At 40.8% G+C, this 11928-nt stretch overlaps 1 protein-coding gene across 1 annotated transcript in view; it reads left to right on the top strand.

Moving 5' to 3' along the window:
• Positions 1 to 8093: 8093 nt before the first annotated feature.
• daam1a (dishevelled associated activator of morphogenesis 1a) overlaps positions 8094 to 11928 on the top strand; it is an 89821-nt gene continuing 85986 nt past the window's right edge. The window contains exon 1 of the mRNA XM_029675774.2: positions 8094 to 8191. The gene's annotated coding sequence lies outside the window, so the exon portion shown is untranslated. The remainder of the gene's footprint in view (positions 8192 to 11928) is intronic.

Here is an 11928-nt window from a genome sequence, read left to right as displayed (position 1 = left end):
TGATGCAGCCTTCCATCACTCTCCTTCTTGGTCAAATAGCCTTTACACAGCCTGGAGGTGTGTTTTGGGTCATTGTCCTGTTGGAAAAACAAATGGTAGTCCCACTAAGTGCAAACCAGATGGAATAGCGTATCGCTGCAGAATGCTGTGGTTGCCATGCTGGTTAAGTGTGCCTTGAATTCTAAATAAATCAAAGTGTTGTCAGTAAAGCACCAACATACCTCCTCCTCCATGCTTCATGGTGGGAACCACACATGTGGAGATCATCCGTTCACCTACTCTGTATCTCACAAAGACATGGTGGTTGGAACCAGAAATCTCAATTTTCAGACCAAAAGACAGATTTACACCGGTCTAATGTCCATTGCTCATGTTTCTTGGCCCAAGCAAGTCTCTTCTTATTATTGGTGTCCTTTAGTAGTCGTTTCTTTACAGCAATTGGACCATGAAGGCCTGATTCACGCAGTCTCTTCTGAACAGTTGATGTTGAGATGTGTCTGTTACTTTTTACTTTGTGAAGCATTTATTTGGGCTGCAATTCAGCAGGTAGCGTAAGCAGCAGGTAGCCTAGTGGTTAGAGTGTTGGACTAGTAACCGAAAGGTTGCAAGATCGAATCCCTGAACTAACAAGTTAAAAATCTGTTGTTCTGCCCCTGAACAAGGCAGTTAACCCACTGTTCCTAGGCCATCATTGAAAATAAGAATTTGTTCTTAACTGACTTGCCTAGTTAAATAAAGGTCAAATTCTGAGGCTGGTAACTCTAATGAACTTATCCTCTGCAGTAGAGTTAGCCTTGGTCTTCCTTTCCTGTGGTGGTCATCATGAGAGCCAGATTCATCATAGCTCTTGATGGTTTTTGCAACTGCACTTGAAGTTCTTGAAATTTGCCGGATTAATGTCTTAGAGTAATGATGTACTGTCATTTCTCTTTGCTTATTTGAGCTGTTCTTGCCATAATATGGAATTGGTATTTTACCAATTAGGGCTATCTTCTGTATACCACTCTTACCTTGTCACAACACCACTGATTGGCATTAAAAAGGAAAGAAATTCCACAAATGAACTTTTGACAAGGCACAGCTGTTAATTTAATACATTCCAGGTGACTACCTCATGAAGCTGGTTGAGAGAATGCTAAGCGTGTGCAAAGCTGTCATCAAGGCAAAGGGTGGCTACTTTGAAGAATCCCAATCTTGTTTAACACTTTTTTGATTACTACATGATTCCATATGTGTTATTTCATAGTTTTGATGTCTTCACTATTATTCTACAATGTAGAAAATAGTACAAATAAAGAAAAACCCTTGAATGAGTAGGTGTGTCCAAACTTTTGGCTGGTACTGTACATGTAGGCTACGCTATTGTTTAAGCTGTCATGGTTGATGAGACATAGTCTTAACAAACGTGGCTATGTTAAACAGATATCAGTAGCAGCTTCATATAAAACCAATTTATAAAATAATTTCAAATAGTCATGGAAAAGCTCATGCTCGCTTTCAATTTGTTTAACTACCTCTATTTTGACAAGCTGTGTTGAATTGAAGAATGTCTACTATTGGGATCGGCTAATCACAAGCTATGAGGTCTCTAAAGGTAAATATTTAATGATCAAAAGCCCCTTGGCCTTGGGCTATCTCCTGAAGAGCCGAGCGTGTGGAGGATAGATCCTGTATCTGGAAAGCCAAGTCTTACTCTTCCACACCCATGATTCTGCCCATCCATAATATAAACACATATGCCATGTGTGAGCATATACTGTATGTATATAAAGATGTAATATAGCTCTGCTTCTACCTATAGTAGCCTGATGTGTTTCACTGTCTGTAAGTACAGTATGTATTAGACACTCTCTTTATAGTCTCCCAAGCTACAGTGTCATAACAAGCACCATTTAATGGAATGGCATGGCTGCTGAGTTTATTGAATGTTTACTGCACACTTAGGAAGCAGTTCACCAAGGCCCTATGTCAGTCACAGCTCTAACAGGCCTTTATGTTGCTTCATGAATTTAAGTATGATTTCCAGCATGAGTGGAACAATTAAAGATGATATAGTAAAAAATATATAGTGAGCTACGAGTTATCATTTTGATATAAGCTGTAGAAATGGAAATTAGGGTGCTTCTTTTTCTTTTTTTGGGGTCACTGGTATTTTGGAAAGGACAGTCATTGAGAACTACTAATGCTGCATCAACACAGGCAGACCAATTCAGATATTTTTTCCACTAATTGGTCTTTTGACCAATCACATCAGATCTTTTCACACCAGATAATTTTCACATCTGATTGGTCAATTATCCCTCCCCAGGAGACAGAGTATTAAGGGTTAATCTGAGATCAGATCAGAGGCATTAAAGGATTGATCCCTCACCTCCCATAAGTGGACATCCCAGAGATAGCACCCTATTCAATGTATACTACTTTTCTGGTCAAATGTAGTGCACTATGTAAGGAATAGGGTGTTCAGCCTCAGGTATCAATGACAATACCTTCTAGACAAGGAAAGGACAGGGTGGTACAACAATATACTGTGCAATAATTGGCATACTATATTCTATGTTACTGTAATGGAGTTATAGGAAGAACGTAACACTGTACGCTGTTTTCATTGAAAACTATAACACGTTTGGAAATACACAATGTGTTGGTAATATTCAGTGTGGATGAAAGAAATGAAAAAGCACAGTTCTATATGTTTGAGATATGAAAGATTTGAGAGAGGGTGCAGACAGCTGTATAGTTTGCCTGTCTGCTGAATAATGTTTTGTTCTGTTAGCTATAGGTCTAATACAGTACAGTTTATAGAAATAGTCTTGTGGTCCAACTACAATCCTCTCAGGCATTTCTATACAAAGCGTGACATACTATCGTACCAATCATTAATCCTCCATCAATCACAACCTTTGATGTGTGTGTGTGTGTGTGTGTGTGTGTGTGTGTGTGTGTGTGTGTGTGTGTGTGTGTGTGTGTGTGTGTGTGTGTGTGTGTGTGTGTGTGTGTGTGTGTGTGTGTGTGTGTGTGTGGAAAAGGCTTGGTGGATTTCTCCTTTTGTTTAAAACTATAAATCAAGCTGGAAATCAAAACTTTTTAAGAAAAACTTTTGTTTCAGTGATGTTCTATCTACATTATAAAGAGCTCTTACACATCTCCACGGTAAAGTTCTAGGATGTAGAAGCATTGTCTGGTTGGATTTGCTGCACAGAGGTGGGCAATTCTCCTTACAAATGTGTTGGTCTCAGGAATAGCAACAAAAGATCACTATGAAGTCAACAAGTCTGCATATTTGACCTTAAGGTGAAACAAATGAAAGTGAACACATCATAACAAATGAATCTGGTTGAGTTACAGTACAGCCAAGTCAGAAAGAGAACAGAACAGACCTGCGAAGAGAAAGACAGAGAGAAAAAATGTAATGTAAACCAGAGAGAGAAACCTTAGTTTGAACTCCATACAGTCCTGCCTACCCTGCCTGACGACAACGACCAGTCTGTCTGTACAGGGGGCTTATCCCTAGAGCAGCTTTACTGTGCTTTACTGACTGTACACGACACTTACATACCTCCATTAGCCCCCCAGCTGGGAACAATAAGCAGGCCTGGACAATTTAAATATTTACGCACCACTAATACACCCAGTTCAACCTTTGGAAGTGCTGCCTTCTGCACATAAAGCAGACCAACTAGCCCCTGACGTCACCCCCTACATGCCTCACTCCTTTCGCTGGCTATGGCTCTGGGACTGCAAACAGTGTAGCTTGGCCTCTAAGAGAAGCCATCAATTCTATAGGGATGATAAGGAAAAGTATGATGCTGGTGATGATGATGGTTTGCCAAAGTGATGATCTCTTGAACCACTGTAAAGAATGAGGCTGATGAAGAAAAAGCAAGGGTGAGTAAACGATAAGGACAAGGTGTTTAAGTAGACTGTTGAACCAAAAGAAATCCACCTTGGATATATAAACCAGATCGGAGGCGTGAGGAACTAAAAGTAGTAGTCACCCCTGTAGGTCGAGCTATGTTACACAGTTTCCAGTTACAACATACATAAAAGGAACAAAAACAACTTTTAGGACTAAAATCAGTAGTAAATCTCTGTATTCCAAAATGGACCATAATCCTGGAGCTATGGTCTGCTCTGCACTGCATGCATCACCAGCTGCTGTCATGGCTGTAATTCCACCATACAGCTCTCATTCCACCATTATTCCTGTAATCCCCCGTAATTCTGTCTGTGCCCTGTTTTTGGCTAAATAAATCCCATGTTACCCCTCCACCATCAGCTTCCCATCAGCTCTGCATCATAATGCGTAGGAGGGTTTCAAAGACTTTTCACATTGCCTTTTTATTACTTACTGGTTAAAACTACTGTGATGTATTTATTATTTTATTCTGTTATGTTATATCTATTATGTTAAATTCCAGAAAGATGCCTGTCAGATGAAGATACAGTATGGTGTCATGTTGATTTGCCACATTGTCTTATAGTCTTTAAAGGCTCTCAATAAGCTACTTACACATACAGGGCCTTCAGAAAAGTATTTATACCCCTTAACTTATTCCACATTGTCTTGTTACAGCCTGAATTCAAAATGGATTAAATATATTTATTTTCTCACCCATCTACACACAATACCCCATAATGACAAAGCGAAAACATGGTTTGAGACATTTTTAGCAGTCTCTAAGAGCTTTGCACACCTGGATTGCACAATATTTGCACATTATTCAAGGTCTGTGAAGTTTGTTGTTGATCATTGCTAGACAGATATGTTCATGTCTTGCCATATATTTTATAAGACGGTTTAATTAAAACAATAACATTCCAAGTTGTCTTGGTAAGCAACTCCAGTGTATATTTGGCATTGTGTTTTAGGTTATTTTCCTGCTGAAAGGTGAATTTGTCTCCCAGTGTCTGATGGAAAGCAGACTGAGCCAAGTTTTCCTCTTGCCTGTGCTTAGCTCTATTCCGTTTCTTTTTATCCTGAAAAACTCCTTAGTCCTTTCCGATGAGAAGCGTACCCATAACATGATGCAGCCTAACCTCGCTTATTAGCACACGCCTGCCAGCTGCACCAATGTTTTAGAGGAAACACAGTTCACCTGACAACCGAGGTCAGCCTGCAGATGCACGGCCCACCAAAAATCTAATCAAATGTATTGATCACATACACGTGATTAGCAGATGTTATTGCGGGTGTAGCGAAATGCTTATGCTTCTAGCTCCAACAGTACAGTAATATCTAACAAATGACACAACATATACCCAATACACACAAATCTAAGTAGGAATGAATTAAGTCTATATACATATATGGACGAGCGATGTCAGAGCGGAACGGACTAAGATACAGTAGAATAGTATAGAATACAGTATATACAAATGAAACTAGTAATGCAAGATATGTAAACATTATTAAGTGACTAAGATACCGTAGAATAGTCTAGATTACAGTATATACATTTGAGATAATGCCAGATATGTAAACATTATTAAAGTGACTAGTGTTCCATTCCTTAAAGTGGCCAGTGATTTCTAGTCTAAGCCTATAGGCAGAAGCCTCTAATGTGTTAGTGATGGCTGTTTAACAGTCTGATGGCGTTGAGAAGCTGTTTTTCAGTCTCTCGACCCCATTTTTGATGCACCTGTACTGACCTCGCCTTCTGGATGATAGTGGAGTGAACAGGCAGTGGCTCGGATGGTTGATATGCTCTCTCTAATTCTCTCTTTCTTTCTCTCTCTCGGAGGACCTGAGCCCTAGGACCGTGCCCCAGGACTACCTGACATGATGACTCCTTGCTGTCCCCAGTCCACCTGACTGTGCTGCTGCTCCAGTTTCAACTGTTCTGCCTTATTATTATTCGACCATGCTGGTCATTTATGAACATTTGAACATCTTGGTCATGTTCTGTTATAATCTCTACCCGGCACAGCCAGAAGAGGACTGGCCACCCCACATAGCCTGGTTCCTCTCCAGGTTTCTTCCTAGGTTTTGGCCTTTCTAGGGAGTTTTTCCTAGCCACCGTGCTTTTACACCTGCATTGTTTGCTGTTTGGGGTTTTAGGCTGGGTTTCTGTACAGCACTTTGAGATATCAGCTGATGTACGAAGGGCTATATAAATACATTTGATTTGATTTGATTTGATGTCCTTGATGATCTTTTTGGCCTTCCTGTGACATCAAGTGCTGTAGGTGTCCTGGAGGGTGGGTAGTTTGCCCCTGGTAATGTGTTGGGCATACCGCACCACCCTCTGGAGAGCCCTGCAGTTGCTGGCGGTGCAGTTGCCATGCCAGGCGGTGATACAGCCCTACAGGATGCTTTCAATTGTGCATCTGTGAAGGTTTGTGAGGGTTTTAGGTGAGAAGCCACATTTCTTTAGCCTCCTGAGGTTGAAGAGGCTCTGTTACGTATTCGTCACCACGCTGTCTGTGTGGGTTGTCCATTTCAGTTTGTCAGTGATATGTACGCCAAGGAACTTGAAGCTTCCCACCTTCTCCACTGCGGTACCGTCAATGTAGATAGGGGGGTGCACCCTCTGCTGTTTCCTGAAGTCCACGATCATCTCCTTTGTTTTGTTGATGTTGAGTGAGAGGTTGTTTTCCAGGCACCACACATCGCTAGAGTGCGGTGAGCCAAGTAAAGCCCGTCCGGCCAAACCCTCCCCTAACCCGGACAACGCTGGGCCAATTGTGTGGTGCCCTATGGGTCTCCCGATCATGGCCGGTTGTGATACAGCCCTGGATCAAACCCGGTCTGTAGTGACGCCTCTAACACAGCGATTCACTGCGATGCAGTGCTTAGACCGCTGCGCCACTCAGGAGGCCCCTTTGCCACGTTTTTGCTGTTTTACTTTAATGCCTTATTGCAAACAAGATGTGTGAAGGTTAGTATTGTGGAGTAACTACAATGTTGTTGATCCGGTTGCAGTTTTAAGAAAATATAGTTAAGTTTTCACTGCCATTAAACTCTGTAACTGTTTTAAAGTCACCATTGGCCTCATGGTGAAATCCTTGAGTGGTTTCCTTCCTCTCCGGCAACTGAGTTAGGAAGGATGCCTGTATTTTTGTTGTGACTGAGTGTATTGATACACCATCCAAAGTGTAATTAATAACTTCACCATGCTCAAATGGATATTGAATGTCTGCTTTAAAATACAATTGACCATTAGGTGCCCTTGTTTGCAAGGCGTTTGAAAACCTCCCTTCTCTTAGTGGTTGAATCTGTATTTGAAATTCACTGCTCGACTGAATTACAGACAATTGTATTTGTATGTGTGGGGTACAGAGATGAGGTAGTCCTTCAAAAATCACGTTTAACGCTATTAGTCCATGCAATTTATGTGACTTATTCAGCAAATTTTTACTCCTCAACTTATTTAGGCTTGCCATAACAAAGGGGTTGAATACTTATTGACCCAAGACATTTCAGCTTTTCATTTTTAATTAATTTGTAAAAATAATAAAAAGCATAATTCCACTTAGACATTATGGGGTATTGTGTGTAGACAAGTGACACACAGTCTCAATTGAATTAATTTTAAATTCAGGCTGTTAACACAACAAAATTTGGAAAAAGTCAAGGTGTGTGAATACTTTCTGAAGGTACTATAAACTTTTTTACAAGGGCTGATCACAGTTCTCCATTGGAGCGCCATTCCTATGGAACTACATTTCCCATACAAACATTGCTTTGTTATCCTTGGTCAGTTCGCGCTAACATATGAGCAGAGAGGAAGAGGCGAAGCGAGAGGGTTTACTCCGCCCAATATCTGTCCACGAAAAATAAGACCACGCATTTTATAAGAGAGTGTGTCGAATTTGGTAAACAAAAATGTAATTTCTAATTTGATACGTGAGGCTAATTTGATCGAAAATAAGTTTTGTAGGCTAATGGGTAGTTTGTTGTGAAGGTACTGATATAAGTGACTCCACTTGTTTTGGAGTTTATATATACTTTCATTGGCTAGAATGGTCCGAGCTGATCTCGCGATCCTCCCGCCTGCCTTCCATCTTTGAGGACATGTATTTCCATTGTAAAACCGGTCACTCAACTATCTTGTCAATATAATAGATCATTTTTTGCATGAGCGCAAAAGGGATGATCTCACCTACAACAGCTCAATAACTATCGTGTTAAAGGGGAATACACAAGTGTAAAGCGTCGAACTGCTTCGATGATGGATTTGTTTACGAGGTGAGCTAAAACGATATTAGATAACTAACATTATGACAGTGGTGTATTATTTTCCACAGTGGAATATATTCCAGATAAATAATTTGAAATGATTTATGGCGACACGGATGAGATACGATGACTGAGGATAGGCTGTATGGGTGGGACGAAGGGATAACATGTCAATAGAATAGCAAATTAAAGATCCCTGTGAACCGCCGCCGACACTTTTTGTCAGCAACATTTTGCACAGTAAAGGTGATTTGATCACCTTGGTATGTGAAGAATGTCTTTACGCGGTTGCGTTTGCGAGTTTCGTGTGTCTTTTGTCTCAGTTAGTGTATTTATGAGGGCTATGTGGCGAAAGAACCTGTGTTCTACCCATAGAACTGGTGTGCATGCATTACAAACCGCCATAGTATTCAAGTTACATTGAGATTCGACCTGCTTTTTGAATACGCTTTGATCTGTAGTAATTTTACGAGTGCAGTATAGCCTAATTAGGCCTACTGTGTAGGCTAATTTTGATATGAATGATGGAAACAATGCGAGATGGATATGTGTATAGGCTACATCAGTGTTGATTGACTGCATTCACAACATGTGTATTACTCTACTGTGGCAACAGTAGGCTTTGCCATTCAATGTAATCTCCCTTGAACCTCAGTTAGAAGCTATGCCAGTATGTCTGCCAAGACTCTCAGGGGAGAAAGTGATTATGTTATACTATCAACAAGCAAACAAGTTTCTCTTTATGATGTAGTGGTGTTGGTAAACTGTCTACGGTTTGTATTCTATTTCTATTCAATTCTACTCTTCCCTGGGGGTCAGAATAGCAGTGATACCTATTCATGAAGAGGTTTCATGTTGGGGACATACATCATTTCAGATGTTTTGGTCTTTTTAGATTGGTGGACCACACCTGGAACTCATGGGTGGAGTCTGAGACAGGTGCTTTATACTGGCATCAGTCACCTGGTGCTTTTCTGAATTGTTTTGTTTTGTCTGCTAGGCTACCTCTTCAGTCTGCTACAGGAACTTACTTCTTCATAGGCATTATACTAATACTAGAGATTTGAGACCTATAGCTAGACTTGGCTGGCTAAAGATGTAAGAATGGGGATCCATTCTCAGATTAGTCATTTAATACTATTAGATTCTCCAGGAATCAGACTTATCCAAGTCATTAAACCAGTTAAGTCCCAATGAGTTGTTTTTAATCAATTAGAAAAGGGCATAGAGGACATTACAACTAGATGTCGACTGATTATGATTTTTCAACGCCGATACCGATTATTGGAGGACCAAAAAAGCCGATACCGATTAAATCGGCAGATTTTTGAAATTTATTTGTAATAATGACAATTACAACAATACTGAATTAACACTTATTTTAACTTAATATAATACATCATTAAAATCAATTTAGCCTCAAGTAAAAAATGAAACATGTTCAATTTGCTTTAAATAATGCAAAAACAAAACAGAGTGTTGGAGAAGAAAGTAAAAGTGCAATATGTGCTATGTAAGAAAGCTAACGTTTCAGTTCCTTGCTCAGGACATGAGAACATATGAAAGCTGGTGGTTCCTTTTAACATGAGTCTTCAATATTCCCAGGTAAGAAGTTTTAGGTTGTAGTTATTATAGGAATTATAGGACTATTTCCCTCTATACCATTTGTATTTCATTAACCTTTGACTATTGAATGTTCTTATAGGCACTTTAGTATTGCCAGTGTAACAGTATAGCTTCCGTCCCTCTCCTCGCTCCTCCCTGGGCTCGAACCAGCAACACAATGACAACAGCCACCATCGAAGCAGCATTACCCATGCAGAGCAAGGGGAACAACTACTCTATGTCTCGGAGCGAGTGACGTTTGAAACGCTATTAGCGCGCGCTAACTAGCTAGCCATTTCACTTCGGTTACACCAGCCACATCTCGGGAGTTGATAGGCTTGAAGTCATAAACAGCGCAATGCTTGACGCACAACAAAGAGCTGCTGGCAAAACGCACGAAAGTGCTGTTTGAATGAATGTTTACGCGGCTGCTTCTGCCTACCACCGCTCAGTCAGATACTTAGATACTTGTATGCTTGTATGCTCAGTCAGATTATATGCAACGCAGGACACGCTAGATAATATCTAGTAATATCATCAATCATGTGTAGTTAACTAGTGATTTTGATTGATTGTTTTTATAAGATAAGTTTAATGCTAGCTAGCAACTTACCTTGGCTTACTGCATTCGCGTAACAGGCAGCCTCCTTGTGGAGTGCAACGAGAGAGAGGCAGGTCGTTATTACGTTGGACTAGTTAACTGTAAGGTTGCAAGTTTGGATCCCCGAGCTGACAAGGTGAAAATCTGTCGTTCTGCCCCTGAACAAGGCAGTTAACCCACCTTCATTGAAAATAAGAATGTGTTCTTAACTGACTGGCCTAGTTAAATAAAGGTATATAAAAATAATAATAATAATAAAAAATTAAAAAATCGGCAAATCGGCACCCAAAAATACCGATTTCCGATTGCTGTGAAAACTTGAAATCGGCCCTAATTAATCGGCCATTCCGATTAATCGGTCGACCTCTAATTACAACTCTTGTACATGTACCAGTTTTGCCCCTCTCCTCCTGGCATCAGGTGAGGCATTTAAAAGAATGATAACATCAATGTTTGCTGAACCGTCTGCACTCAGCACGCATCTATCCCTAATTGCTGTGTGTAATGATGCAGAAGATGGGTAATGTCTTGGTTATCTCCCTGCACTGCAATGACTTCCGTGATGTTAGACATGCATAATAGCATGCTGCCTGGAGGCCTCTGATCAAGCCCAAGTCATGCTAATGAGAACATCGCCAGTAGCAAAGTGTTAACCTGTTCTCATTCTGAAATATGATGGGCTTTTTGAAGGGCTGACGCAAATCACATGCCTGAGTCAGTCTCACAATCACTTATATTATTACAGTGCTGTTAATCTTCCAGACCAGACCCCCCCCCCCCCTGTGTGTGTGTGTATATGTGTGTGTCTGTGTACAGCACTGGAGTTTCATCCTTTTTAATTAGTAACACCTCTAATATCTAACACGCCGGGCACTGGGTAGATCTTACTTCCCAGCAGCAGACCATTCAGTTCAGATGGGTTGTTGTCTGGCTGCCTGCACTGTGCCCCCAGGCAGACATTCCCCATGGTTCACCAGCCCTGAATCACAGGTTCCTACAGTACTACTGACCTCTCTGCATTCCCCTGTCTGGGACCCCCCCCCTTGTGTGTGTATGTGTGGGAGGAGAAGTCTTCAATTAAAACCAGTGAGGTCATGCTGATACAGTACCGTACAGTATGTACTGTAGGAGCTATCTCAACGTAAGGGAATGTCAGAGCTGTGCCAAGACTTGATACCGGGACTTATTTCCACTCGAGGAACCGATACCGAGCGAGGAGGAGCCCTGAGAGGGATGTTAGTATTCCTCTGTGATGTTCACACCGCCCTCAAATTCATCTAAAGCTCTGCTCACAGCAGCTCCAGTCCCAGACTTAGTCATGCACAATGACACCATGACGTATTGGTAAAGAGTTTTGTCCCACGTTATTTGAAGTACATCTTATAAAGGCTTCATAAAGCATTCATATATGCTTCATAAGCACTGCATACATGGATCACAAATTATAATCTGTAACTGTATTTTATTCTCTATAAAAGATGAATAAATGTGAACAAATAAACGGTTGCTTATGTCACACTGTCATGCCACATTATGAATC

Source organism: Oncorhynchus nerka, linkage group LG12, assembly GCF_034236695.1.
Source record: "Oncorhynchus nerka isolate Pitt River linkage group LG12, Oner_Uvic_2.0, whole genome shotgun sequence".
NCBI classification, from domain to species: Eukaryota; Metazoa; Chordata; class Actinopteri; order Salmoniformes; family Salmonidae; genus Oncorhynchus; species Oncorhynchus nerka.
Note: the sequence above shows the minus strand (reverse complement) of the source record. Positions and strands in the feature narration are given on the sequence as shown.